Source organism: Schistocerca americana, chromosome 9 (genome assembly GCF_021461395.2).
Source record: "Schistocerca americana isolate TAMUIC-IGC-003095 chromosome 9, iqSchAmer2.1, whole genome shotgun sequence".
Taxonomy (NCBI): Eukaryota; Metazoa; Arthropoda; class Insecta; order Orthoptera; family Acrididae; genus Schistocerca; species Schistocerca americana.
In genome coordinates this window covers 126,694,453-126,719,718 of record NC_060127.1, presented here as the reverse complement: position 1 = coordinate 126,719,718, position 25,266 = coordinate 126,694,453, and the positions used below count along the sequence as shown (strand labels likewise).

Sequence of the window (25,266 nt, the reverse complement as noted above, 5' to 3'; positions counted from 1 at the left end):
TCCCACATCCCTCCCTACCTGGCCCTCTTCCGCACGCCCCCCGCTCGCCTCCCCCATCTTTTCCCCTCCCTCCCTTCTTCAGGTCTCCCTCATCTCCTAGCGCCTGTCAGATTGTATTGATCATCATCAGTGTGCCCAACCAGTGAAGTGTTTAGTGCTGTTTCTCGTGTGCGGCCGGAGGTGTGATTTTAATTGTGTCCTGCCTTGAGGTTCGCCGTCAGTGTTACGTTATGTGCTATGCCATCCGTCGCAACCTTTATGCTCCAGTCATACTATGCCTTGTGTTGTTTTAACCTTCGCAGTGTGTGGCTTTTTGTGTGTGCTACTTTTATAATGTTTTTTAACTCCATTTTACAGTCACCCCGTTTTTTGTCTATTGCCTTCCATGATGTTCCCCCTTTTTTATACCTATGTTCACTCTATTCTCTCCTTTGCTGTTTTTAAATGTCTTCTATTGTTTTGTTCTATGTCTTCCGGCTGAACAGCAGCGCCTATGCTGCTGCCAGCCCGCCCCGATGGGAAATTGAAATACAATAAAGGAAAAAAAAAGCGTGAGCGTCGTGTAAAGCCGTCCAAACAATGGAAAACAGGGTAGCATGGTTGTGCTTGGGGGCGTAGCTCAGTTGGTAGAGCGTTCGCTTTGCATGTGAAAGGCCCTGGGTTCAAGCCCCGGCGCCTCCATGTTTTGTGGTCAGTGCGTGGTAAGTGTTGGTCGCGGCGAGCCTAAAGGCACGCAAGATGTTGCAAAGCCAGCGTCACAGACTCGTATACTGACGTAAGGAGAGCAAGACGTAAATTTGAGGACCGGCTGTTGTCGAGGTGTCATCGAGTACAAATCTGCCTTAGGTATAACGGCCTAACCTCAATGAAGTCTAGAGAGTGGACAACACGCTCGTCTACCTCAGAGCGTTGGCCGAACTCTATTTTCGACGTCATGCGTGCCACTTTGATTTTGGCCAACTACGATTCGATACAGAATGCAGGAAACCTGAAAGACACCCTCACGGACACATTGAGAGTAGTGTTTGTCAGCGGAATAATGGGCGTGCAAGGGCCTGTGCCATTGATATGGCTGTATGTAGCGCAGTTCGTCAGCAGGGGGCATAGCTCAGATGGTAGAGCGCTCGCTTAGCATGCGAGAGGTACTGGGATCGATACCCAGCGCCTCCAGAATTTTTAACACACCAACATGCGCACACTGCCATGCAAGTGGAATAATTCACAGCCAGAAAATGTGTCAAGGCAGATACGAGCCAACGATTAGCAGCCACAATTGGCAAGCGTGCTGTAATGCGCACGAAGCACCCTCCTCCCACCACTACACTTAATTTAGAAACAGTACAAGTGTCCCCATAAGATTCTCAAACCTATGTCGCAAAGATCAGCCTAGCGCCGAATTCACAAAAATCCCACTGCACATTCCAATTCTTGACGTGCAGTCGGCTGCTACTGGTGTTGCTAGTTGTGACTGCTGATGACAGATGCCGTAGCAATCAATTCATGGAGTGAGTTGTATGTTTTGCGATACTCTGTCTCTGACAAGCAAGCAGAGGTGACATAGGCGCGAACACAGGAAGCTTGCAGCCCCTCGCTGCCTACAGACACCGAACAGCCACACTAGGAGGGCGGCCTAAGTCGTAGGCGAAATGTGCTCATTCGCTTGTGTGCGACGTCAAGCTCTAAATAAGGCTGTCACTAGCGTGAGCGTCGTGTAAAGTCGTCTGCGTGGGTGAGTGCCATGTTTGGGGAGCGTTTCGTAGTTTGCGCAGTGCAATGGAGACGCGGAAAGTTGTTGTGGCCCAGTCTTTTGCAGTTGGACGACAAGAGTGGTACACAGTAGTAAAGTGCGAGGCAGTGAGTTGGCATGAACAGTCGAGTGCACAATGGGTCTTCAGATGTGCTTGTTACCTCAGGTGCTGTGTGATTGTCGACATGGAGTGAAAACGGAGCAACTTGTGACTGTCCCTTCAATTTAAGACGTTAAAAACGGACGGAATTTGCAGTCGTAATACCAGAGCATCGAAACTACTTGGAACTCTTGCGTATGTGAACGTGTCCGCGCCTTTGTACTCTGGTCCCTTCACCCCTGCAAACCAACCAACCATCGCGTCCGTGCACATAAGAGTAGCAAAGAACGGAGAACAGCGCAGCTTGCTTGTGCTTGGGGGCGTAGCTCAGTTGGTAGAGCGTTCGCTTTGCATGTGAAAGGTCCCGGGTTCAAGCCCCGGCTCCTCCATGTTTTGTGGTCAGTGCGTGGTAAGTGTTGGTCGCGGCGAGCCTAAAGGCACGCAAGATGTTGCAAAGCCAGCGTCACAGACTCGTATACTGACGTAAGGAGAGCAAGACGTAAATGTGAGGACCGGCTGTTGTCGAGGTGTCATCGAGTGCAAATCTGCCTTAGGTATAACGGCCTAACCTCAATGAAGTCTAGAGAGTGGACAACACGTTCGTCTACCTCAGAGCGTTGGCCGAACGCTATTTTCGACGTCGTGCGTGCCACTTTAATTTTGGCCAACTACGATTCGATACAGAATGCAGGAAACCTGAAAGACACCCTCACGGACACATTGAGAGTAGTGTTTGTCAGCGGAATAATGGGAGTGCAAGGGTCTGTGTCATTGATATGGCTGTATGTAGCGCAGTTCGTCAGCAGGGGGCGTAGCTCAGATGGTAGAGCGCTCGCTTATCATGCGAGAGGTACTGGGATCGATACCCAGCGCCTCCAGAATTTTTAACACACCAACATGCGCACACTGCCATGCAAGTGGAATAATTCACAGCCAGAAAATGTGTCAAGGCAGATACGAGCCAACGATTAGCAGCCACAATTGGCAAGCGTGCTGTAATGCGCACGAAGCACCCTCCTCCCACCACTACACTTAATTTAGAAACAGTACAAGTGTTCCCATAAGATTCTCAAACCTATGTCGCAAAGATCAGCCTAGCGCGGAATTCACAAAAATCCCACTGCACATTCCAATTCTTGACGTGCAGTCGGCTGCTACTGGTGTTGCTAGTTGTGACTGCTGATGACAGATGCCGTAGCAATCAATTCATGGAGTGAGTTGTATGTTTTGCGATACTCTGTCTCTGACAAGCAAGCAGAGGTGACATAGGCGCGAACACAGGAAGCTTGCAGCCCCTCGCTGCCTGCAGACACCGAACAGCCACACTAGGAGGGCGGCCTAAGTCGTAGGCGAAATGTGCTCATTCGCTTGTGTGCGACGTCAAGCTCTAAATAAGGCTGTCACTAGCGTGAGCGTCGTGTAAAGTCGGAAAAGTCGTCTGCGTGGGTGAGTGCCATGTTTGGGGAGCGTTTCGCAGTTTGCGCAGTGCAATGGAGACGCGGAAAGTTGTTGTGGCCCAGTCTTTTGCAGTTGGACGACAAGAGTGGTACACAGTAGTAAAGTGCGAGGCAGTGAGTTGGCATGAACAGTCGAGTGCACAATGGGTCTTCAGATGTGCTTGTTACCTCAGGTGCTGTGTGATTGTCGACATGGAGTGAAAACGGAGCAACTTGTGACTGTCCCTTCAATTTAAGACGTTAAAAACGGACGGAATTTGCAGTCGTAATACCAGAGCATCGAAACTACTTGGAACTCTTGCGTATGTGAACGTGTCCGCGCCTTTGTACTCTGGTCCCTTCACCCCTGCAAACCAACCAACCATCGCGTCCGTGCACATAAGAGTAGCAAAGAACGGAGATCAGCGCAGCTTGCTTGTGCTTGGGGGCGTAGCTCAGTTGGTAGAGCGTTCGCTTTGCATGTGAAAGGTCCCGGGTTCAAGCCCCGGCGCCTCCATGTTTTGTGGTCAGTGCGTGGTAAGTGTTGGTCGCGGCGAGCCTAAAGGCACGCAAGATGTTGCAAAGCCAGCGTCACAGACTCGTATACTGACGTAAGGAGAGCAAGACGTAAATGTGAGGACCGGCTGTTGTCGAGGTGTCATCGAGTGCAAATCTGCCTTAGGTATAACGGCCTAACCTCAATGAAGTCTAGAGAGTGGACAACACGTTCGTCTACCTCAGAGCGTTGGCCGAACGCTATTTTCGACGTCGTGCGTGCCACTTTGATTTTGGCCAACTACGATTCGATACAGAATGCAGGAAACCTGAAAGGCACCCTCACGGACACATTGAGAGTAGTGTTTGTCAGCGGAATACTGGGAGTGCAAGGGTCTGTGTCATTGATATGGCTGTATGTAGCGCAGTTCGTCAGCAGGGGGCGTAGCTCAGATGGTGAGCGCTCGCTTAGGATGCGGGAGGCACTGGGATCGATACCCAGCGCCTCCAGAATTTTTAACACACCAACATGCGCACACTGCCATGCAAGTGGAATAATTCACAGCCAGAAAATGTGTCAAGGCAGATACGAGCCAACGATTAGCAGCCACAATTGGCAAGCGTGCTGTAATGCGCACGAAGCACCCTCCTCCCACCACTACACTTAATTTAGAAACAGTACAAGTGTTCCCATAAGATTCTCAAACCTATGTCGCGAAGATCAGCCCTGCGCCGAATTCACAAAAATCCCACTGCACATTCCAATTCTTGACGTGCAGTCGGCTGCTACTGGTGTTGCTAGTTGTGACTGCTGATGACAGATGCCGTAGCAATCAATTCATGGAGTGAGTTGTATGTTTTGCGATACTCTGTCTCTGACAAGCAAGCAGAGGTGACATAGGCGCGAACACAGGAAGCTTGCAGCCCCTCGCTGCCTGCAGACACCGAACAGCCACACTTGGAGGGCGGCCTAAGTCGTAGGCGAAATGTGCTCATTCGCTTGTGTGCGACGTCAAGCTCTAAATAAGGCTGTCACTAGCGTGAGCGTTGCGTGAGCGTCGTGTAAAGTCGTCTGCGTGGGTGAGTGCCATGTTTGGGGAGCGTTTCGTAGTTTGCGCAGTGCAATGGAGACGCGGAAAGTTGTTGTGGCCCAGTCTTTTGCAGTTGGACGACAAGAGTGGTACACAGTAGTAAAGTGCGAGGCAGTGAGTTGGCATGAACAGTCGAGTGCACAATGGGTCTTCAGATGTGCTTGTTACCTCAGGTGCTGTGTGATTGTCGACATGGAGTGAAAACGGAGCAACTTGTGACTGTCCCTTCAATTTAAGACGTTAAAAACGGACGGAATTTGCAGTCGTAATACCAGAGCATCGAAACTACTTGGAACTCTTGCGTATGTGAACGTGTCCGCGCCTTTGTACTCTGGTCCCTTCACCCCTGCAAACCAACCAACCATCGTGTCCGTGCACATAAGAGTAGCAAAGAACGGAGAACAGCGCAGCTTGGTTGTGCTTGGGGGCGTAGCTCAGCTGGTAGAGCGTTCGCTTTGCATGTGAAAGGTCCCGGGTTCAAGCCCCGGCGCCTCCACGTTTTGTGGTCAGTGCGTGGTAAGTGTTGGTCGCGGCGAGCCTAAAGGCACGCAAGATGTTGCAAAGCCAGCGTCACAGACTCGTATACTGACGTAAGGAGAGCAAGACGTAAATGTGAGGACCGGCTGTTGTCGAGGTGTCATCGAGTGCAAATCTGCCTTAGGTATAACGGCCTAACCTCAATGAAGTCTAGAGAGTGGACAACACGTTCGTCTACCTCAGAGCGTTGGCCGAACGCTATTTTCGACGTCGTGCGTGCCACTTTGATTTTGGCCAACTACGATTCGATACAGAATGCAGGAAACCTGAAAGACACCCTCACGGACACATTGAGAGTAGTGTTTGTCAGCGGAATAATGGGAGTGCAAGGGTCTGTGCCATTGATATGGCTGTATGTAGCGCAGTTCGTCAGCAGGGGCCGTAGCTCAGATGGTAGAGCGTTCGCTTAGCATGCGAGAGGTACTGGGATCGATACCCAGCGCCTCCAGAATTTTTAACACACCAACATGCGCACACTGCCATGCAAGTGGAATAATTCACAGCCAGAAAATGTGTCAAGGCAGATACGAGCCAACGATTAGCAGCCACAATTGGCAAGCGTGCTGTAATGCGCACGAAGCACCCTCCTCCCACCACTACACTTAATTTAGAAACAGTACAAGTGTCCCCATAAGATTCTCAAACCTATGTCGCAAAGGTCAGCCTAGCGCCGAATTCACAAAAATCCCACTGCACATTCCAATTCTTGACGTGGAGTCGGCTGCTACTGGTGTTGCTAGTTGTGACTGCTGATGACAGATGCCGTAGCAATCAATTCATGGAGTGAGTTGTATGTTTTGCGATACTCTGTCTCTGACAAGCAAGCAGAGGTGACATAGGCGCGAACACAGGAAGCTTACAGCCCCTCGCTGCCTGCAGACACCGAACAGCCACACTAGGAGGGCGGCCTAAGTCGTAGGCGAAATGTGCTCATTCGCTTGTGTGCGACGTCAAGCTCTAAATAAGGCTGTCACTAGCGTGAGCGTCGTGTAAAGTCGTCTGCGTGGGTGAGTGCCATGTTTGGGGAGCGTTTCGTAGTTTGCGCAGTGCAATGGAGACGCGGAAAGTTGTTGTGGCCCAGTCTTTTGCAGTTGGACGACAAGAGTGGTACACAGTAGTAAAGTGCGAGGCAGTGAGTTGGCATGAACAGTCGAGTGCACAATGGGTCTTCAGATGTGCTTGTTACCTCAGGTGCTGTGTGATTGTCGACATGGAGTGAAAACGGAGCAACTTGTGACTGTCCCTTCAATTTAAGACGTTAAAAACGGACGGAATTTGCAGTCGTAATACCAGAGCATCGAAACTACTTGGAACTCTTGCGTATGTGAACGTGTCCGCGCCTTTGTACTCTGGTCCCTTCACCCCTGCAAACCAACCAACCATCGCGTCCGTGCACATAAGAGTAGCAAAGAACGGAGAACAGCGCAGCTTGGTTGTGCTTGGGGGCGTAGCTCAGTTGGTAGAGCGTTCGCTTTGCATGTGAAAGGTCCCGGGTTCAAGCCCCGGCTCCTCCATGTTTTGTGGTCAGTGCGTGGTAAGTGTTGGTCGCGGCGAGCCTAAAGGCACGCAAGATGTTGCAAAGCCAGCGTCACAGACTCGTATACTGACGTAAGGAGAGCAAGACGTAAATGTGAGGACCGGCTGTTGTCGAGGTGTCATCGAGTGCAAATCTGCCTTAGGTATAACGGCCTAACCTCAATGAAGTCTAGAGAGTGGACAACACGTTCGTCTACCTCAGAGCGTTGGCCGAACGCTATTTTCGACGTCGTGCGTGCCACTTTAATTTTGGCCAACTACGATTCGATACAGAATGCAGGAAACCTGAAAGACACCCTCACGGACACATTGAGAGTAGTGTTTGTCAGCGGAATAATGGGAGTGCAAGGGTCTGTGTCATTGATATGGCTGTATGTAGCGCAGTTCGTCAGCAGGGGGCGTAGCTCAGATGGTAGAGCGCTCGCTTATCATGCGAGAGGTACTGGGATCGATACCCAGCGCCTCCAGAATTTTTAACACACCAACATGCGCACACTGCCATGCAAGTGGAATAATTCACAGCCAGAAAATGTGTCAAGGCAGATACGAGCCAACGATTAGCAGCCACAATTGGCAAGCGTGCTGTAATGCGCACGAAGCACCCTCCTCCCACCACTACACTTAATTTAGAAACAGTACAAGTGTTCCCATAAGATTCTCAAACCTATGTCGCAAAGATCAGCCTAGCGCGGAATTCACAAAAATCCCACTGCACATTCCAATTCTTGACGTGGAGTCGGCTGCTACTGGTGTTGCTAGTTGTGACTGCTGATGACAGATGCCGTAGCAATCAATTCATGGAGTGAGTTGTATGTTTTGCGATACTCTGTCTCTGACAAGCAAGCAGAGGTGACATAGGCGCGAACACAGGAAGCTTGCAGCCCCTCGCTGCCTGCAGACACCGAACAGCCACACTAGGAGGGCGGCCTAAGTCGTAGGCGAAATGTGCTCATTCGCTTGTGTGCGACGTCAAGCTCTAAATAAGGCTGTCACTAGCGTGAGCGTCGTGTAAAGTCGTCTGCGTGGGTGAGTGCCATGTTTGGGGAGCGTTTCGTAGTTTGCGCAGTGCAATGGAGACGCGGAAAGTTGTTGTGGCCCAGTCTTTTGCAGTTGGACGACAAGAGTGGTACACAGTAGTAAAGTGCGAGGCAGTGAGTTGGCATGAACAGTCGAGTGCACAATGGGTCTTCAGATGTGCTTGTTACCTCAGGTGCTGTGTGATTGTCGACATGGAGTGAAAACGGAGCAACTTGTGACTGTCCCTTCAATTTAAGACGTTAAAAACGGACGGAATTTGCAGTCGTAATACCAGAGCATCGAAACTACTTGGAACTCTTGCGTATGTGAACGTGTCCGCGCCTTTGTACTCTGGTCCCTTCACCCCTGCAAACCAACCAACCATCGCGTCCGTGCACATAAGAGTAGCAAAGAACGGAGAACAGCGCAGCTTGCTTGTGCTTGGGGGCGTAGCTCAGTTGGTAGAGCGTTCGCTTTGCATGTGAAAGGTCCCGGGTTCAAGCCCCGGCTCCTCCATGTTTTGTGGTCAGTGCGTGGTAAGTGTTGGTCGCGGCGAGCCTAAAGGCACGCAAGATGTTGCAAAGCCAGCGTCACAGACTCGTATACTGACGTAAGGAGAGCAAGACGTAAATGTGAGGACCGGCTGTTGTCGAGGTGTCATCGAGTGCAAATCTGCCTTAGGTATAACGGCCTAACCTCAATGAAGTCTAGAGAGTGGACAACACGTTCGTCTACCTCAGAGCGTTGGCCGAACGCTATTTTCGACGTCGTGCGTGCCACTTTAATTTTGGCCAACTACGATTCGATACAGAATGCAGGAAACCTGAAAGACACCCTCACGGACACATTGAGAGTAGTGTTTGTCAGCGGAATAATGGGAGTGCAAGGGTCTGTGTCATTGATATGGCTGTATGTAGCGCAGTTCGTCAGCAGGGGGCGTTGCTCAGATGGTAGAGCGCTCGCTTATCATGCGAGAGGTACTGGGATCGATACCCAGCGCCTCCAGAATTTTTAACACACCAACATGCGCACACTGCCATGCAAGTGGAATAATTCACAGCCAGAAAATGTGTCAAGGCAGATACGAGCCAACGATTAGCAGCCACAATTGGCAAGCGTGCTGTAATGCGCACGAAGCACCCTCCTCCCACCACTACACTTAATTTAGAAACAGTACAAGTGTTCCCATAAGATTCTCAAACCTATGTCGCAAAGATCAGCCTAGCGCGGAATTCACAAAAATCCCACTGCACATTCCAATTCTTGACGTGGAGTCGGCTGCTACTGGTGTTGCTAGTTGTGACTGCTGATGACAGATGCCGTAGCAATCAATTCATGGAGTGAGTTGTATGTTTTGCGATACTCTGTCTCTGACAAGCAAGCAGAGGTGACATAGGCGCCAACACAGGAAGCTTGCAGCCCCTCGCTGCCTGCAGACACCGAACAGCCACACTAGGAGGGCGGCCTAAGTCGTAGGCGAAATGTGCTCATTCGCTTGTGTGCGACGTCAAGCTCTAAATAAGGCTGTCACTAGCGTGAGCGTCGTGTAAAGTCGGAAAAGTCGTCTGCGTGGGTGAGTGCCATGTTTGGGGAGCGTTTCGTAGTTTGCGCAGTGCAATGGAGACGCGGAAAGTTGTTGTGGCCCAGTCTTTTGCAGTTGGACGACAAGAGTGGTACACAGTAGTAAAGTGCGAGGCAGTGAGTTGTCATGAACAGTCGAGTGCACAATGGGTCTTCAGATGTGCTTGTTACCTCAGGTGCTGTGTGATTGTCGACATGGAGTGAAAACGGAGCAACTTGTGACTGTCCCTTCAATTTAAGACGTTAAAAACGGACGGAATTTGCAGTCGTAATACCAGAGCATCGAAACTACTTGGAACTTTTGCGTATGTGAACGTGTCCGCGCCTTTGTACTCTGGTCCCTTCACCCCTGCAAACCAACCAACCATCGCGTCCGTGCACATAAGAGTAGCAAAGAACGGAGAACAGCGCAGCTTGCTTGTGCTTGGGGGCGTAGCTCAGTTGGTAGAGCGTTCGCTTTGCATGTGAAAGGTCCCGGGTTCAAGCCCCGGCGCCTCCATGTTTTGTGGTCAGTGCGTGGTAAGTGTTGGTCGCGGCGAGCCTAAAGGCACGCAAGATGTTGCAAAGCCAGCGTCACAGACTCGTATACTGACGTAAGGAGAGCAAGACGTAAATGTGAGGACCGGCTGTTGTCGAGGTGTCATCGAGTGCAAATCTGCCTTAGGTATAACGGCCTAACCTCAATGAAGTCTAGAGAGTGGACAACACGTTCGTCTACCTCAGAGCGTTGGCCGAACGCTATTTTCGACGTCGTGCGTGCCACTTTGATTTTGGCCAACTACGATTCGATACAGAATGCAGGAAACCTGAAAGACACCCTCACGGACACATTGAGAGTAGTGTTTGTCAGCGGAATAATGGGAGTGCAAGGGTCTGTGTCATTGATATGGCTGTATGTAGCGCAGTTCGTCAGCAGGGGGCGTTGCTCAGATGGTAGAGCGCTCGCTTAGCATGCGAGAGGTACTGGGATCGATACCCAGCGCCTCCAGAATTTTTAACACACCAACATGCGCACACTGCCATGCAAGTGGAATAATTCACAGCCAGAAAATGTGTCAAGGCAGATACGAGCCAACGATTAGCAGCCACAATTGGCAAGCGTGCTGTAATGCGCACGAAGCACCCTCCTCCCACCACTACACTTAATTTAGAAACAGTACAAGTGTTCCCATAAGATTCTCAAACCTATGTCGCAAAGATCAGCCTAGCGCGGAATTCACAAAAATCCCACTGCACATTCCAATTCTTGACGTGGAGTCGGCTGCTACTGGTGTTGCTAGTTGTGACTGCTGATGACAGATGCCGTAGCAATCAATTCATGGAGTGAGTTGTATGTTTTGCGATACTCTGTCTCTGACAAGCAAGCAGAGGTGACATAGGCGCCAACACAGGAAGCTTGCAGCCCCTCGCTGCCTGCAGACACCGAACAGCCACACTAGGAGGGCGGCCTAAGTCGTAGGCGAAATGTGCTCATTCGCTTGTGTGCGACGTCAAGCTCTAAATAAGGCTGTCACTAGCGTGAGCGTCGTGTAAAGTCGTCTGCGTGGGTGAGTGCAATGTTTGGGGAGCGTTTCGTAGTTTGCGCAGTGCAATGGAGACGCGGAAAGTTGTTGTGGGCCAGTCTTTTGCAGTTGGACGACAAGAGTGGTACACAGTAGTAAAGTGCGAGGCAGTGAGTTGGCATGAACAGTCGAGTGCACAATGGGTCTTCAGATGTGCTTGTTACCTCAGGTGCTGTGTGATTGTCGACATGGAGTGAAAACGGAGCAACTTGTGACTGTCCCTTCAATTTAAGACGTTAAAAACGGACGGAATTTGCAGTCGTAATACCAGAGCATCGAAACTACTTGGAACTCTTGCGTATGTGAACGTGTCCGCGCCTTTGTACTCTGGTCCCTTCACCCCTGCAAACCAACCAACCATCGCGTCCGTGCACATAAGAGTAGCAAAGAACGGAGATCAGCGCAGCTTGCTTGTGCTTGGGGGCGTAGCTCAGTTGGTAGAGCGTTCGCTTTGCATGTGAAAGGTCCCGGGTTCAAGCCCCGGCGCCTCCATGTTTTGTGGTCAGTGCGTGGTAAGTGTTGGTCGCGGCGAGCCTAAAGGCACGCAAGATGTTGCAAAGCCAGCGTCACAGACTCGTATACTGACGTAAGGAGAGCAAGACGTAAATGTGAGGACCGGCTGTTGTCGAGGTGTCATCGAGTGCAAATCTGCCTTAGGTATAACGGCCTAACCTCAATGAAGTCTAGAGAGTGGACAACACGTTCGTCTACCTCAGAGCGTTGGCCGAACGCTATTTTCGACGTCGTGCGTGCCACTTTGATTTTGGCCAACTACGATTCGATACAGAATGCAGGAAACCTGAAAGACACCCTCACGGACACATTGAGAGTAGTGTTTGTCAGCGGAATAATGGGAGTGCAAGGGTCTGTGTCATTGATATGGCTGTATGTAGCGCAGTTAGTCAGCAGGGGGCGTAGCTCAGATGGTAGAGCGCCCGCTTAGCATGCGAGAGGTACTGGGATCGATACCCAGCGCCTCCAGAATTTTTGACACACCAACATGCGCACACTGCCATGCAAGTGGAATAATTCACAGCCAGAAAATGTGTCAAGGCAGATACGAGCCAACGATTAGCAGCCACAATTGGCAAGCGTGCTGTAATGCGCACGAAGCACCCTCCTCCCACCACTACACTTAATTTAGAAACAGTACAAGTGTTCCCATAAGATTCTCAAACCTATGTCGCAAAGATCAGCCTAGCGCGGAATTCACAAAAATCCCACTGCACATTCCAATTCTTGACGTGGAGTCGGCTGCTACTGGTGTTGCTAGTTGTGACTGCTGATGACAGATGCCGTAGCAATCAATTCATGGAGTGAGTTGTATGTTTTGCGATACTCTGTCTCTGACAAGCAAGCAGAGGTGACATAGGCGCGAACACAGGAAGCTTGCAGCCCCTCGCTGCCTGCAGACACCGAACAGCCACACTAGGAGGGCGGCCTAAGTCGTAGGCGAAATGTGCTCATTCGCTTGTGTGCGACGTCAAGCTCTAAATAAGGCTGTCACTAGCGTGAGCGTCGTGTAAAGTCGGAAAAGTCGTCTGCGTGGGTGAGTGCCATGTTTGGGGAGCGTTTCGTAGTTTGCGCAGTGCAATGGAGACGCGGAAAGTTGTTGTGGCCCAGTCTTTTGCAGTTGGACGACAAGAGTGGTACACAGTAGTAAAGTGCGAGGCAGTGAGTTGGCATGAACAGTCGAGTGCACAATGGGTCTTCAGATGTGCTTGTTACCTCAGGTGCTGTGTGATTGTCGACATGGAGTGAAAACGGAGCAACTTGTGACTGTCCCTTCAATTTAAGACGTTAAAAACGGACGGAATTTGCAGTCGTAATACCAGAGCATCGAAACTACTTGGAACTCTTGCGTATGTGAACGTGTCCGCGCCTTTGTACTCTGGTCCCTTCACCCCTGCAAACCAACCAACCATCGCGTCCGTGCACATAAGAGTAGCAAAGAACGGAGAACAGCGCAGCTTGCTTGTGCTTGGGGGCGTAGCTCAGTTGGTAGAGCGTTCGCTTTGCATGTGAAAGGTCCCGGGTTCAAGCCCCGGCGCCTCCATGTTTTGTGGTCAGTGCGTGGTAAGTGTTGGTCGCGGCGAGCCTAAAGGCACGCAAGATGTTGCAAAGCCAGCGTCACAGACTCGTATACTGACGTAAGGAGAGCAAGACGTAAATGTGAGGACCGGCTGTTGTCGAGGTGTCATCGAGTGCAAATCTGCCTTAGGTATAACGGCCTAACCTCAATGAAGTCTAGAGAGTGGACAACACGTTCGTCTACCTCAGAGCGTTGGCCGAACGCTATTTTCGACGTCGTGCGTGCCACTTTGATTTTGGCCAACTACGATTCGATACAGAATGCAGGAAACCTGAAAGACACCCTCACGGACACATTGAGAGTAGTGTTTGTCAGCGGAATAATGGGAGTGCAAGGGTCTGTGTCATTGATATGGCTGTATGTAGCGCAGTTCGTCAGCAGGGGGCGTAGCTCAGATGGTAGAGCGCTCGCTTAGCATGCGAGAGGTACTGGGATCGATACCCAGCGCCTCCAGAATTTTTAACACACCAACATGCGCACACTGCCATGCAAGTGGAATAATTCACAGCCAGAAAATGTGTCAAGGCAGATACGAGCCAACGATTAGCAGCCACAATTGGCAAGCGTGCTGTAATGCGCACGAAGCACCCTCCTCCCACCACTACACTTAATTTAGAAACAGTACAAGTGTTCCCATAAGATTCTCAAACCTATGTCGCAAAGATCAGCCTAGCGCGGAATTCACAAAAATCCCACTGCACATTCCAATTCTTGACGTGCAGTCGGCTGCTACTGGTGTTGCTAGTTGTGACTGCTGATGACAGATGCCGTAGCAATCAATTCATGGAGTGAGTTGTATGTTTTGCGATACTCTGTCTCTGACAAGCAAGCAGAGGTGACATAGGCGCGAACACAGGAAGCTTGCAGCCCCTCGCTGCCTGCAGACACCGAACAGCCACACTAGGAGGGCGGCCTAAGTCGTAGGCGAAATGTGCTCATTCGCTTGTGTGCGACGTCAAGCTCTAAATAAGGCTGTCACTAGCGTGAGCGTCGTGTAAAGTCGTCTGCGTGGGTGAGTGCCATGTTTGGGGAGCGTTTCGTAGTTTGCGCAGTGCAATGGAGACGCGGAAAGTTGTTGTGGGCCAGTCTTTTGCAGTTGGACGACAAGAGTGGTACACAGTAGTAAAGTGCGAGGCAGTGAGTTGGCATGAACAGTCGAGTGCACAATGGGTCTTCAGATGTGCTTGTTACCTCAGGTGCTGTGTGATTGTCGACATGGAGTGAAAACGGAGCAACTTGTGACTGTCCCTTCAATTTAAGACGTTAAAAACGGACGGAATTTGCAGTCGTAATACCAGAGCATCGAAACTACTTGGAACTCTTGCGTATGTGAACGTGTCCGCGCCTTTGTACTCTGGTCCCTTCACCCCTGCAAACCAACCAACCATCGCGTCCGTGCACATAAGAGTAGCAAAGAACGGAGATCAGCGCAGCTTGCTTGTGCTTGGGGGCGTAGCTCGTTTGGTAGAGCGTTCGCTTTGCATGTGAAAGGTCCCGGGTTCAAGCCCCGGCGCCTCCATGTTTTGTGGTCAGTGCGTGGTAAGTGTTGGTCGCGGCGAGCCTAAAGGCACGCAAGATGTTGCAAAGCCAGCGTCACAGACTCGTATACTGACGTAAGGAGAGCAAGACGTAAATGTGAGGACCGGCTGTTGTCGAGGTGTCATCGAGTGCAAATCTGCCTTAGGTATAACGGCCTAACCTCAATGAAGTCTAGAGAGTGGACAACACGTTCGTCTACCTCAGAGCGTTGGCCGAACGCTATTTTCGACGTCGTGCGTGCCACTTTGATTTTGGCCAACTACGATTCGATACAGAATGCAGGAAACCTGAAAGGCACCCTCACGGACACATTGAGAGTAGTGTTTGTCAGCGGAATACTGGGAGTGCAAGGGTCTGTGTCATTGATATGGCTGTATGTAGCGCAGTTCGTCAGCAGGGGGCGTAGCTCAGATGGTGAGCGCTCGCTTAGCATGCGGGAGGCACTGGGATCGATACCCAGCGCCTCCAGAATTTTTAACACACCAACATGCGCACACTGCCATGCAAGTGGAATAATTCACAGCCAGAAAATGTGTCAAGGCAGATACGAGCCAACGATTAGCAGCCACAATTGGCAAGCGTGCTGTAATGCGCACGAAGCACCCTCCTCCCACCACTACACTTAATTTAGAAACAGTACAAGTGTTCCCATAAGATTCTCAAACCTATGTCGCGAAGATCAGCCCTGCGCCGAATTCACAAAAATCCCACTGCACATTCCAATTCTTGACGTGCAGTCGGCTGCTACTGGTGTTGCTAGTTGTGACTGCTGATGACAGATGCCGTAGCAATCAATTCATGGAGTGAGTTGTATGTTTTGCGATACTCTGTCTCTGACAAGCAAGCAGAGGTGACATAGGCGCGAACACAGGAAGCTTGCAGCCCCTCGCTGCCTGCAGACACCGAACAGCCACACTTGGAGGGCGGCCTAAGTCGTAGGCGAAATGTGCTCATTCGCTTGTGTGCGACGTCAAGCTCTAAATAAGGCTGTCACTAGCGTGAGCGTTGCGTGAGCGTCGTGTAAAGTCGTCTGCGTGGGTGAGTGCCATGTTTGGGGAGCGTTTCGTAGTTTGCGCAGTGCAATGGAGACGCGGAAAGTTGTTGTGGCCCAGTCTTTTGCAGTTGGACGACAAGAGTGGTACACAGTAGTAAAGTGCGAGGCAGTGAGTTGGCATGAACAGTCGAGTGCACAATGGGTCTTCAGATGTGCTTGTTACCTCAGGTGCTGTGTGATTGTCGACATGGAGTGAAAACGGAGCAACTTGTGACTGTCCCTTCAATTTAAGACGTTAAAAACGGACGGAATTTGCAGTCGTAATACCAGAGCATCGAAACTACTTGGAACTCTTGCGTATGTGAACGTGTCCGCGCCTTTGTACTCTGGTCCCTTCACCCCTGCAAACCAACCAACCATCGCGTCCGTGCACATAAGAGTAGCAAAGAACGGAGATCAGCGCAGCTTGCTTGTGCTTGGGGGCGTAGCTCAGTTGGTAGAGCGTTCGCTTTGCATGTGAAAGGTCCCGGGTTCAAGCCCCGGCGTCTCCATGTTTTGTGGTCAGTGCGTGGTAAGTGTTGGTCGCGGCGAGCCTAAAGGCACGCAAGATGTTGCAAAGCCAGCGTCACAGACTCGTATACTGACGTAAGGAGAGCAAGACGTAAATGTGAGGACCGGCTGTTGTCGAGGTGTCATCGAGTGCAAATCTGCCTTAGGTATAACGGCCTAACCTCAATGAAGTCTAGAGAGTGGACAACACGTTCGTCTACCTCAGAGCGTTGGCCGAACGCTATTTTCGACGTCGTGCGTGCCACTTTGATTTTGGCCAACTACGATTCGATACAGAATGCAGGAAACCTGAAAGACACCCTCACGGACACATTGAGAGTAGTGTTTGTCAGCGGAATAATGGGAGTGCAAGGGTCTGTGCCATTGATATGGCTGTATGTAGCGCAGTTCGTCAGCAGGGGGCGTAGCTCAGATGGTAGAGCGCTCGCTTAGCATGCGAGAGGTACTGGGATCGATACCCAGCGCCTCCAGAATTTTTAACACACCAACATGCGCACACTGCCATGCAAGTGGAATAATTCACAGCCAGAAAATGTGTCAAGGCAGATACGAGCCAACGATTAGCAGCCACAATTGGCAAGCGTGCTGTAATGCGCACGAAGCACCCTCCTCCCACCACTACACTTAATTTAGAAACAGTACAAGTGTTCCCATAAGATTCTCAAACCTATGTCGCAAAGATCAGCCTTGCGCCGAATTCACAAAAATCCCACTGCACATTCCAATTCTTGACGTGCAGTCGGCTGCTACTGGTGTTGCTAGTTGTGACTGCTGATGACAGATGCCGTAGCAATCAATTCATGGAGTGAGTTGTATGTTTTGCGATACTCTGTCTCTGACAAGCAAGCAGAGGTGACATAGGCGCGAACACAGGAAGCTTGCAGCCCCTCGCTGCCTGCAGACACGGAACAGCAACACTAGGAGGGCGGCCTAAGTCGTAGGCGAAATGTGCTCATTCGCTTGTGTGCGACGTCAAGCTCTAAATAAGGCTGTCACTAGCGTGAGCGTCGTGTAAAGTCGGAAAAGTCGTCTGCGTGGGTGAGTGCCATGTTTGGGGAGCGTTTCGTAGTTTGCGCAGTGCAATGGAGACGCGGAAAGTTGTTGTGGCCCAGTCTTTTGCAGTTGGACGACAAGAGTGGTACACAGTAGTAAAGTGCGAGGCAGTGAGTTGGCATGAACAGTCGAGTGCACAATGGGTCTTCAGATGTGCTTGTTACCTCAGGTGCTGTGTGATTGTCGACATGGAGTGAAAACGGAGCAACTTGTGACTGTCCCTTCAATTTAAGACGTTAAAAACGGACGGAATTTGCAGTCGTAATACCAGAGCATCGAAACTACTTGGAACTCTTGCGTATGTGAACGTGTCCGCGCCTTTGTACTCTGGTCCCTTCACCCCTGCAAACCAACCAACCATCGCGTCCGTGCACATAAGAGTAGCAAAGAACGGAGAACAGCGCATCTTGCTTGTGCTTGGGGGCGTAGCTCAGTTGGTAGAGCGTTCGCTTTGCATGTGAAAGGTCCCGGGTTCAAGCCCCGGCGCCTCCATGTTTTGTGGTCAGTGCGTGGTAAGTGTTGGTCGCGGCGAGCCTAAAGGCACGCAAGATGTTGCAAAGCCAGCGTCACAGACTCGTATACTGACGTAAGGAGAGCAAGACGTAAATGTGAGGACCGGCTGTTGTCGAGGTGTCATCGAGTGCAAATCTGCCTTAGGTATAACGGCCTAACCTCAATGAAGTCTAGAGAGTGGACAACACGTTCGTCTACCTCAGAGCGTTGGCCGAACGCTATTTTCGACGTCGTGCGTGCCACTTTGATTTTGGCCAACTACGATTCGATACAGAATGCAGGAAACCTGAAAGACACCCTCACGGACACATTGAGAGTAGTGTTTGTCAGCGGAATAATGGGAGTGCAAGGGTCTGTGTCATTGATATGGCTGTATGTAGCGCAGTTCGTCAGCAGGGGGCGTAGCTCAGATGGTAGAGCGCTCGCTTAGCATGCGAGAGGTACTGGGATCGATACCCAGCGCCTCCAGAATTTTTAACACACCAACATGCGCACACTGCCATGCAAGTGGAATAATTCACAGCCTGAAAATGTGTCAAGGCAGATACGAGCCAACGATTAGCAGCCACAATTGGCAAGCGTGCTGTAATGCGCACGAAGCACCCTCCTCCCACCACTACACTTAATTTAGAAACAGTACAAGTGTCCCCATAAGATTCTCAAACCTATGTCGCAAAGGTCAGCCTAGCGCGGAATTCACAAAAATCCCACTGCACATTCCAATTCTTGACGTGGAGTCGGCTGCTACTGGTGTTGCTAGTTGTGACTGCTGATGACAGATGCCGTAGCAATCAATTCATGGAGTGAGTTGTATGTTTTGCGATACTCTGTCTCTGACAAGCAAGCAGAGGTGACATAGGCGCGAACACAGGAAGCTTGCAGCCCCTCGCTGCCTACAGACACCGAACAGCCACACTAGGAGGGCGGCCTAAGTCGTAGGCGAAATGTGCTCATTCGCTTGTGTGCGACGTCAAGCTCTAAATAAGGCTGTCACTAGCGTGAGCGTCGTGTAAAGTCGGAAAAGTCGTCTGCGTGGGTGAGTGCCATGTTTGGGGAGCGTTTCGTAGTTTGCGCAGTGCAATGGAGACGGGGAAAGTTGTTGTGGGCCAGTCTTTTGCAGTTGGACGACAAGAGTGGTACACAGTAGTAAAGTGCGAGGCAGTGAGTTGGCATGAACAGTCGAGTGCACAATGGGTCTTCAGATGTGCTTGTTACCTCAGTTGCTGTGTGATTGTCGACATGGAGTGAAAACGGAGCAACGTGTGACTGTCCCTTCAATTTAAGACGTCAAAAACGGACGGAATTTGCAGTCGTAATACCAGAGCATCGAAACTACTTGGAACTCTTGCGTATGTGAACGTGTCCGCGCCTTTGTACTCTGGTCCCTTCACCCCTGCAAACCAACCAACCATCGCGTCCGTGCACATAAGAGTAGCAAAGAACGGAGAACAGCGCAGCTTGCTTGTGCTTGGGGGCGTAGCTTAGTTGGTAGAGCGTTCGCTTTGCATGTGAAAGGTCCCGGGTTCAAGCCCCGGCGCCTCCATGTTTTGTGGTCAGTGCGTGGTAAGTGTTGGTCGCGGCGAGCCTAAAGGCACGCAAGATGTTGCAAAGCCAGCGTCACAGACTCGTATACTGACGTAAGGAGAGCAAGACGTAAATGTGAGGACCGGCTGTTGTCGAGGTGTCATCGAGTGCAAATCTGCCTTAGGTATAACGGCCTAACCTCAATGAAGTCTAGAGAGTGGACAACACGTTCGTCTACCTCAGAGCGTTGGCCGAACGCTATTTTCGACGTCGTGCGTGCCACTTTGATTTTGGCCAACTACGATTCGATACAGAATGCAGGAAACCTGAAAGACACCCTCACGGACACATTGAGAGTAGTGTTTGTCAGCGGAATAATGGGAGTGCAAGGGTCTGTGTCATTGATATGGCTGTATGTAGCGCAGTTCGTCAGCAGGGGGCGTAGCTCAGATGGTAGAGCGCTCGCTTAGCATGCGAGAGGTACTGGGATCGATACCCAGCGCCTCCAGAATTTTTAACACACCAACATGCGCACACTGCCATGCAAGTGGAATAATTCACAGCCAGAAAATGTGTCAAGGCAGATACGAGCCAACGATTAGCAGCCACAATTGGCAAGCGTGCTGTAATGCGCACGAAGCACCCTCCTCCCACCACTACACTTAATTTAGAAACAGTACAAGTGTTCCCATAAGATTCTCAAACCTATGTCGCAAAGATCAGCCTAGCGCGGAATTCACAAAAATCCCACTGCACATTCCAATTCTTGACGTGCAGTCGGCTGCTACTGGTGTTGCTAGTTGTGACTGCTGATGACAGATGCCGTAGCAATCAATTCATGGAGTGAGTTGTATGTTTTGCGATACTCTGTCTCTGACAAGCAAGCAGAGGTGACATAGGCGCGAACACAGGAAGCTTGCAGCCCCTCGCTGCCTGCAGACACCGAACAGCCACACTAGGAGGGCGGCCTAAGTCGTAGGCGAAATGTGCTCATTCGCTTGTGTGCGACGTCAAGCTCTAAATAAGGCTGTCACTAGCGTGAGCGTCGTGTAAAGTCGTCTGCGTGGGTGAGTGCCATGTTTGGGGAGCGTTTCGTAGTTTGCGCAGTGCAATGGAGACGCGGAAAGTTGTTGTGGGCCAGTCTTTTGCAGTTGGACGACAAGAGTGGTACACAGTAGTAAAGTGCGAGGCAGTGAGTTGGCATGAACAGTCGAGTGCACAATGGGTCTTCAGATGTGCTTGTTACCTCAGGTGCTGTGTGATTGTCGACATGGAGTGAAAACGGAGCAACTTGTGACTGTCCCTTCAATTTAAGACGTTAAAAACGGACGGAATTTGCAGTCGTAATACCAGAGCATCGAAACTACTTGGAACTCTTGCGTATGTGAACGTGTCCGCGCCTTTGTACTCTGGTCCCTTCACCCCTGCAAACCAACCAACCATCGCGTCCGTGCACATAAGAGTAGCAAAGAACGGAGATCAGCGCAGCTTGCTTGTGCTTGGGGGCGTAGCTCAGTTGGTAGAGCGTTCGCTTTGCATGTGAAAGGTCCCGGGTTCAAGCCCCGGCGCCTCCATGTTTTGTGGTCAGTGCGTGGTAAGTGTTGGTCGCGGCGAGCCTAAAGGCACGCAAGATGTTGCAAAGCCAGCGTCACAGACTCGTATACTGACGTAAGGAGAGCAAGACGTAAATGTGAGGACCGGCTGTTGTCGAGGTGTCATCGAGTGCAAATCTGCCTTAGGTATAACGGCCTAACCTCAATGAAGTCTAGAGAGTGGACAACACGTTCGTCTACCTCAGAGCGTTGGCCGAACGCTATTTTCGACGTCGTGCGTGCCACTTTGATTTTGGCCAACTACGATTCGATACAGAATGCAGGAAACCTGAAAGGCACCCTCACGGACACATTGAGAGTAGTGTTTGTCAGCGGAATACTGGGAGTGCAAGGGTCTGTGTCATTGATATGGCTGTATGTAGCGCAGTTCGTCAGCAGGGGGCGTAGCACAGATGGTGAGCGCTCGCTTAGCATGCGGGAGGCACTGGGATCGATACCCAGCGCCTCCAGAATTTTTAACACACCAACATGCGCACACTGCCATGCAAGTGGAATAATTCACAGCCAGAAAATGTGTCAAGGCAGATACGAGCCAACGATTAGCAGCCACAATTGGCAAGCGTGCTGTAATGCGCACGAAGCACCCTCCTCCCACCACTACACTTAATTTAGAAACAGTACAAGTGTTCCCATAAGATTCTCAAACCTATGTCGCGAAGATCAGCCCTGCGCCGAATTCACAAAAATCCCACTGCACATTCCAATTCTTGACGTGCAGTCGGCTGCTACTGGTGTTGCTAGTTGTGACTGCTGATGACAGATGCCGTAGCAATCAATTCATGGAGTGAGTTGTATGTTTTGCGATACTCTGTCTCTGACAAGCAAGCAGAGGTGACATAGGCGCGAACACAGGAAGCTTGCAGCCCCTCGCTGCCTGCAGACACCGAACAGCCACACTTGGAGGGCGGCCTAAGTCGTAGGCGAAATGTGCTCATTCGCTTGTGTGCGACGTCAAGCTCTAAATAAGGCTGTCACTAGCGTGAGCGTTGCGTGAGCGTCGTGTAAAGTCGTCTGCGTGGGTGAGTGCCATGTTTGGGGAGCGTTTCGTAGTTTGCGCAGTGCAATGGAGACGCGGAAAGTTGTTGTGGCCCAGTCTTTTGCAGTTGGACGACAAGAGTGGTACACAGTAGTAAAGTGCGAGGCAGTGAGTTGGCATGAACAGTCGAGTGCACAATGGGTCTTCAGATGTGCTTGTTACCTCAGGTGCTGTGTGATTGTCGACATGGAGTGAAAACGGAGCAACTTGTGACTGTCCCTTCAATTTAAGACGTTAAAAACGGACGGAATTTGCAGTCGTAATACCAGAGCATCGAAACTACTTGGAACTCTTGCGTATGTGAACGTGTCCGCGCCTTTGTACTCTGGTCCCTTCACCCCTGCAAACCAACCAACCATCGTGTCCGTGCACATAAGAGTAGCAAAGAACGGAGAACAGCGCAGCTTGGTTGTGCTTGGGGGCGTAGCTCAGCTGGTAGAGCGTTCGCTTTGCATGTGAAAGGTCCCGGGTTCAAGCCCCGGCGCCTCCACGTTTTGTGGTCAGTGCGTGGTAAGTGTTGGTCGCGGCGAGCCTAAAGGCACGCAAGATGTTGCAAAGCCAGCGTCACAGACTCGTATACTGACGTAAGGAGAGCAAGACGTAAATGTGAGGACCGGCTGTTGTCGAGGTGTCATCGAGTGCAAATCTGCCTTAGGTATAACGGCCTAACCTCAATGAAGTCTAGAGAGTGGACAACACGTTCGTCTACCTCAGAGCGTTGGCCGAACGCTATTTTCGACGTCGTGCGTGCCACTTTGATTTTGGCCAACTACGATTCGATACAGAATGCAGGAAACCTGAAAGACACCCTCACGGACACATTGAGAGTAGTGTTTGTCAGCGGAATAATGGGAGTGCAAGGGTCTGTGCCATTGATATGGCTGTATGTAGCGCAGTTCGTCAGCAGGGGCCGTAGCTCAGATGGTAGAGCGCTCGCTTAGCATGCGAGAGGTACTGGGATCGATACCCAGCGCCTCCAGAATTTTTAACACACCAACATGCGCACACTGCCATGCAAGTGGAATAATTCACAGCCAGAAAATGTGTCAAGGCAGATACGAGCCAACGATTAGCAGCCACAATTGGCAAGCGTGCTGTAATGCGCACGAAGCACCCTCCTCCCACCACTACACTTAATTTAGAAACAGTACAAGTGTTCCCATAAGATTCTCAAACCTATGTCGCAAAGATCAGCCTTGCGCCGAATTCACAAAAATCCCACTGCACATTCCAATTCTTGACGTGCAGTCGGCTGCTACTGGTGTTGCTAGTTGTGACTGCTGATGACAGATGCCGTAGCAATCAATTCATGGAGTGAGTTGTATGTTTTGCGATACTCTGTCTCTGACAAGCAAGCAGAGGTGACATAGGCGCGAACACAGGAAGCTTGCAGCCCCTCGCTGCCTGCAGACACGGAACAGCAACACTAGGAGGGCGGCCTAAGTCGTAGGCGAAATGTGCTCATTCGCTTGTGTGCGACGTCAAGCTCTAAATAAGGCTGTCACTAGCGTGAGCGTCGTGTAAAGTCGGAAAAGTCGTCTGCGTGGGTGAGTGCCATGTTTGGGGAGCGTTTCGTAGTTTGCGCAGTGCAATGGAGACGCGGAAAGTTGTTGTGGCCCAGTCTTTTGCAGTTGGACGACAAGAGTGGTACACAGTAGTAAAGTGCGAGGCAGTGAGTTGGCATGAACAGTCGAGTGCACAATGGGTCTTCAGATGTGCTTGTTACCTCAGGTGCTGTGTGATTGTCGACATGGAGTGAAAACGGAGCAACTTGTGACTGTCCCTTCAATTTAAGACGTTAAAAACGGACGGAATTTGCAGTCGTAATACCAGAGCATCGAAACTACTTGGAACTCTTGCGTATGTGAACGTGTCCGCGCCTTTGTACTCTGGTCCCTTCACCCCTGCAAACCAACCAACCATCGCGTCCGTGCAAATAAGAGTAGCAAAGAACGGAGAACAGCGCAGCTTGGTTGTGCTTGGGGGCGTAGCTCAGTTGGTAGAGCGTTCGCTTTGCATGTGAAAGGTCCCGGGTTCAAGCCCCGGCGCCTCCATGTTTTGTGGTAAGTGTTGGTCGCGGCGAGCCTAAAGGCACGCAAGATGTTGCAAAGCCAGCGTCACAGACTCGTATACTGACGTAAGGAGAGCAAGACGTAAATGTGAGGACCGGCTGTTGTCGAGGTGTCATCGAGTGCAAATCTGCCTTAGGTATAACGGCCTAACCTCAATGAAGTCTAGAGAGTGGACAACACGTTCGTCTACCTCAGAGCGTTGGCCGAACGCTATTTTCGACGTCGTGCGTGCCACTTTGATTTTGGCCAACTACGATTCGATACAGAATGCAGGAAACCTGAAAGACACCCTCACGGACACATTGAGAGTAGTGTTTGTCAGCGGAATAATGGGAGTGCAAGGGTCTGTGTCATTGATATGGCTGTATGTAGCGCAGTTCGTCAGCAGGGGGCGTAGCTCAGATGGTAGAGCGCTCGCTTAGCATGCGAGAGGTACTGGGATCGATACCCAGCGCCTCCAGGATTTTTAACACACCAACATGTGCACACTGCCATGCAAGTGGAATAATTCACAGCCAGAAAATGTGTCAAGGCAGATACGAGCCAACGATTAGCAGCCACAATTGGCAAGCGTGCTGTAATGCGCACGAAGCACCCTCCTCCCACCACTACACTTAATTTAGAAACAGTACAAGTGTTCCCATAAGATTCTCAAACCTATGTCGCAAAGATCAGCCTCGCGCCGAATTCACAAAAATCCCACTGCAAATTCCAATTCTTTACGTGCAGTCGGCTGCTACTGGTGTTGCTAGTTGTGACTGCTGATGACAGATGCCGTAGCAATCAATTCATGGAGTGAGTTGTATGTTTTGCGATACTCTGTCTCTGACAAGCAAGCAGAGGTGACATAGGCGCGAACACAGGAAGCTTGCAGCCCCTCGCTGCCTGCAGACACCGAACAGCCACACTAGGAGGGCGGCCTAAGTCGTAGGCGAAATGTGCTCATTCGCTTGTGTGCGACGTCAAGCTCTAAATAAGGCTGTCACTAGCGTGAGCGTCGTGTAAAGTCGGAAAAGTCGTCTGCGTGGGTGAGTGCCATGTTTGGGGAGCGTTTCGTAGTTTGCGCAGTGCAATGGAGACGCGGAAAGTTGTTGTGGCCCAGTCTTTTGCAGTTGGACGACAAGAGTGGTACACAGTAGTAAAGTGCGAGGCAGTGAG

At 50.9% G+C, this 25,266-nt stretch overlaps 29 non-coding genes across 29 annotated transcripts; all 29 read left to right on the top strand.

Annotated features, from left to right (window-relative positions):
* The first annotated feature begins 608 nt into the window (after window positions 1-608).
* Window positions 609-681, top strand: Trnaa-ugc. The gene has a single exon. It is a non-coding gene; the product is annotated as a tRNA-Ala (tRNA).
* A 416-nt stretch (window positions 682-1,097) lies between these two features.
* Window positions 1,098-1,170, top strand: Trnaa-agc. The gene has a single exon. It is a non-coding gene; the product is annotated as a tRNA-Ala (tRNA).
* A 993-nt stretch (window positions 1,171-2,163) lies between these two features.
* Trnaa-ugc lies at window positions 2,164-2,236 on the top strand. Its single transcript has one exon. It is a non-coding gene; the product is annotated as a tRNA-Ala (tRNA).
* Window positions 2,237-2,652: 416 nt separating this feature from the next.
* Trnad-auc lies at window positions 2,653-2,725 on the top strand. Its single transcript has one exon. It is a non-coding gene; the product is annotated as a tRNA-Asp (tRNA).
* A 1,002-nt stretch (window positions 2,726-3,727) lies between these two features.
* On the top strand, window positions 3,728-3,800 carry Trnaa-ugc. Its single transcript has one exon. It is a non-coding gene; the product is annotated as a tRNA-Ala (tRNA).
* Window positions 3,801-5,292: 1,492 nt separating this feature from the next.
* Window positions 5,293-5,365, top strand: Trnaa-ugc. The gene has a single exon. It is a non-coding gene; the product is annotated as a tRNA-Ala (tRNA).
* Window positions 5,366-5,781: 416 nt separating this feature from the next.
* Trnaa-agc lies at window positions 5,782-5,854 on the top strand. Its single transcript has one exon. It is a non-coding gene; the product is annotated as a tRNA-Ala (tRNA).
* A 993-nt stretch (window positions 5,855-6,847) lies between these two features.
* On the top strand, window positions 6,848-6,920 carry Trnaa-ugc. Its single transcript has one exon. It is a non-coding gene; the product is annotated as a tRNA-Ala (tRNA).
* Window positions 6,921-7,336: 416 nt separating this feature from the next.
* On the top strand, window positions 7,337-7,409 carry Trnad-auc. The gene has a single exon. It is a non-coding gene; the product is annotated as a tRNA-Asp (tRNA).
* Window positions 7,410-8,402: 993 nt separating this feature from the next.
* On the top strand, window positions 8,403-8,475 carry Trnaa-ugc. Its single transcript has one exon. It is a non-coding gene; the product is annotated as a tRNA-Ala (tRNA).
* A 416-nt stretch (window positions 8,476-8,891) lies between these two features.
* Trnad-auc lies at window positions 8,892-8,964 on the top strand. The gene has a single exon. It is a non-coding gene; the product is annotated as a tRNA-Asp (tRNA).
* A 1,002-nt stretch (window positions 8,965-9,966) lies between these two features.
* Trnaa-ugc lies at window positions 9,967-10,039 on the top strand. Its single transcript has one exon. It is a non-coding gene; the product is annotated as a tRNA-Ala (tRNA).
* Window positions 10,040-10,455: 416 nt separating this feature from the next.
* Trnaa-agc lies at window positions 10,456-10,528 on the top strand. Its single transcript has one exon. It is a non-coding gene; the product is annotated as a tRNA-Ala (tRNA).
* Window positions 10,529-11,521: 993 nt separating this feature from the next.
* Trnaa-ugc lies at window positions 11,522-11,594 on the top strand. The gene has a single exon. It is a non-coding gene; the product is annotated as a tRNA-Ala (tRNA).
* A 416-nt stretch (window positions 11,595-12,010) lies between these two features.
* Trnaa-agc lies at window positions 12,011-12,083 on the top strand. The gene has a single exon. It is a non-coding gene; the product is annotated as a tRNA-Ala (tRNA).
* A 1,002-nt stretch (window positions 12,084-13,085) lies between these two features.
* Window positions 13,086-13,158, top strand: Trnaa-ugc. The gene has a single exon. It is a non-coding gene; the product is annotated as a tRNA-Ala (tRNA).
* A 416-nt stretch (window positions 13,159-13,574) lies between these two features.
* On the top strand, window positions 13,575-13,647 carry Trnaa-agc. Its single transcript has one exon. It is a non-coding gene; the product is annotated as a tRNA-Ala (tRNA).
* A 993-nt stretch (window positions 13,648-14,640) lies between these two features.
* On the top strand, window positions 14,641-14,713 carry Trnaa-ugc. The gene has a single exon. It is a non-coding gene; the product is annotated as a tRNA-Ala (tRNA).
* Window positions 14,714-16,205: 1,492 nt separating this feature from the next.
* Window positions 16,206-16,278, top strand: Trnaa-ugc. The gene has a single exon. It is a non-coding gene; the product is annotated as a tRNA-Ala (tRNA).
* A 416-nt stretch (window positions 16,279-16,694) lies between these two features.
* Window positions 16,695-16,767, top strand: Trnaa-agc. The gene has a single exon. It is a non-coding gene; the product is annotated as a tRNA-Ala (tRNA).
* Window positions 16,768-17,769: 1,002 nt separating this feature from the next.
* On the top strand, window positions 17,770-17,842 carry Trnaa-ugc. Its single transcript has one exon. It is a non-coding gene; the product is annotated as a tRNA-Ala (tRNA).
* Window positions 17,843-18,258: 416 nt separating this feature from the next.
* Trnaa-agc lies at window positions 18,259-18,331 on the top strand. The gene has a single exon. It is a non-coding gene; the product is annotated as a tRNA-Ala (tRNA).
* A 1,002-nt stretch (window positions 18,332-19,333) lies between these two features.
* Window positions 19,334-19,406, top strand: Trnaa-ugc. Its single transcript has one exon. It is a non-coding gene; the product is annotated as a tRNA-Ala (tRNA).
* A 416-nt stretch (window positions 19,407-19,822) lies between these two features.
* Trnaa-agc lies at window positions 19,823-19,895 on the top strand. The gene has a single exon. It is a non-coding gene; the product is annotated as a tRNA-Ala (tRNA).
* A 993-nt stretch (window positions 19,896-20,888) lies between these two features.
* Trnaa-ugc lies at window positions 20,889-20,961 on the top strand. Its single transcript has one exon. It is a non-coding gene; the product is annotated as a tRNA-Ala (tRNA).
* A 1,492-nt stretch (window positions 20,962-22,453) lies between these two features.
* On the top strand, window positions 22,454-22,526 carry Trnaa-ugc. The gene has a single exon. It is a non-coding gene; the product is annotated as a tRNA-Ala (tRNA).
* A 416-nt stretch (window positions 22,527-22,942) lies between these two features.
* On the top strand, window positions 22,943-23,015 carry Trnaa-agc. The gene has a single exon. It is a non-coding gene; the product is annotated as a tRNA-Ala (tRNA).
* A 1,002-nt stretch (window positions 23,016-24,017) lies between these two features.
* Window positions 24,018-24,090, top strand: Trnaa-ugc. Its single transcript has one exon. It is a non-coding gene; the product is annotated as a tRNA-Ala (tRNA).
* A 405-nt stretch (window positions 24,091-24,495) lies between these two features.
* On the top strand, window positions 24,496-24,568 carry Trnaa-agc. The gene has a single exon. It is a non-coding gene; the product is annotated as a tRNA-Ala (tRNA).
* The last annotated feature ends 698 nt before the right edge of the window (window positions 24,569-25,266 follow it).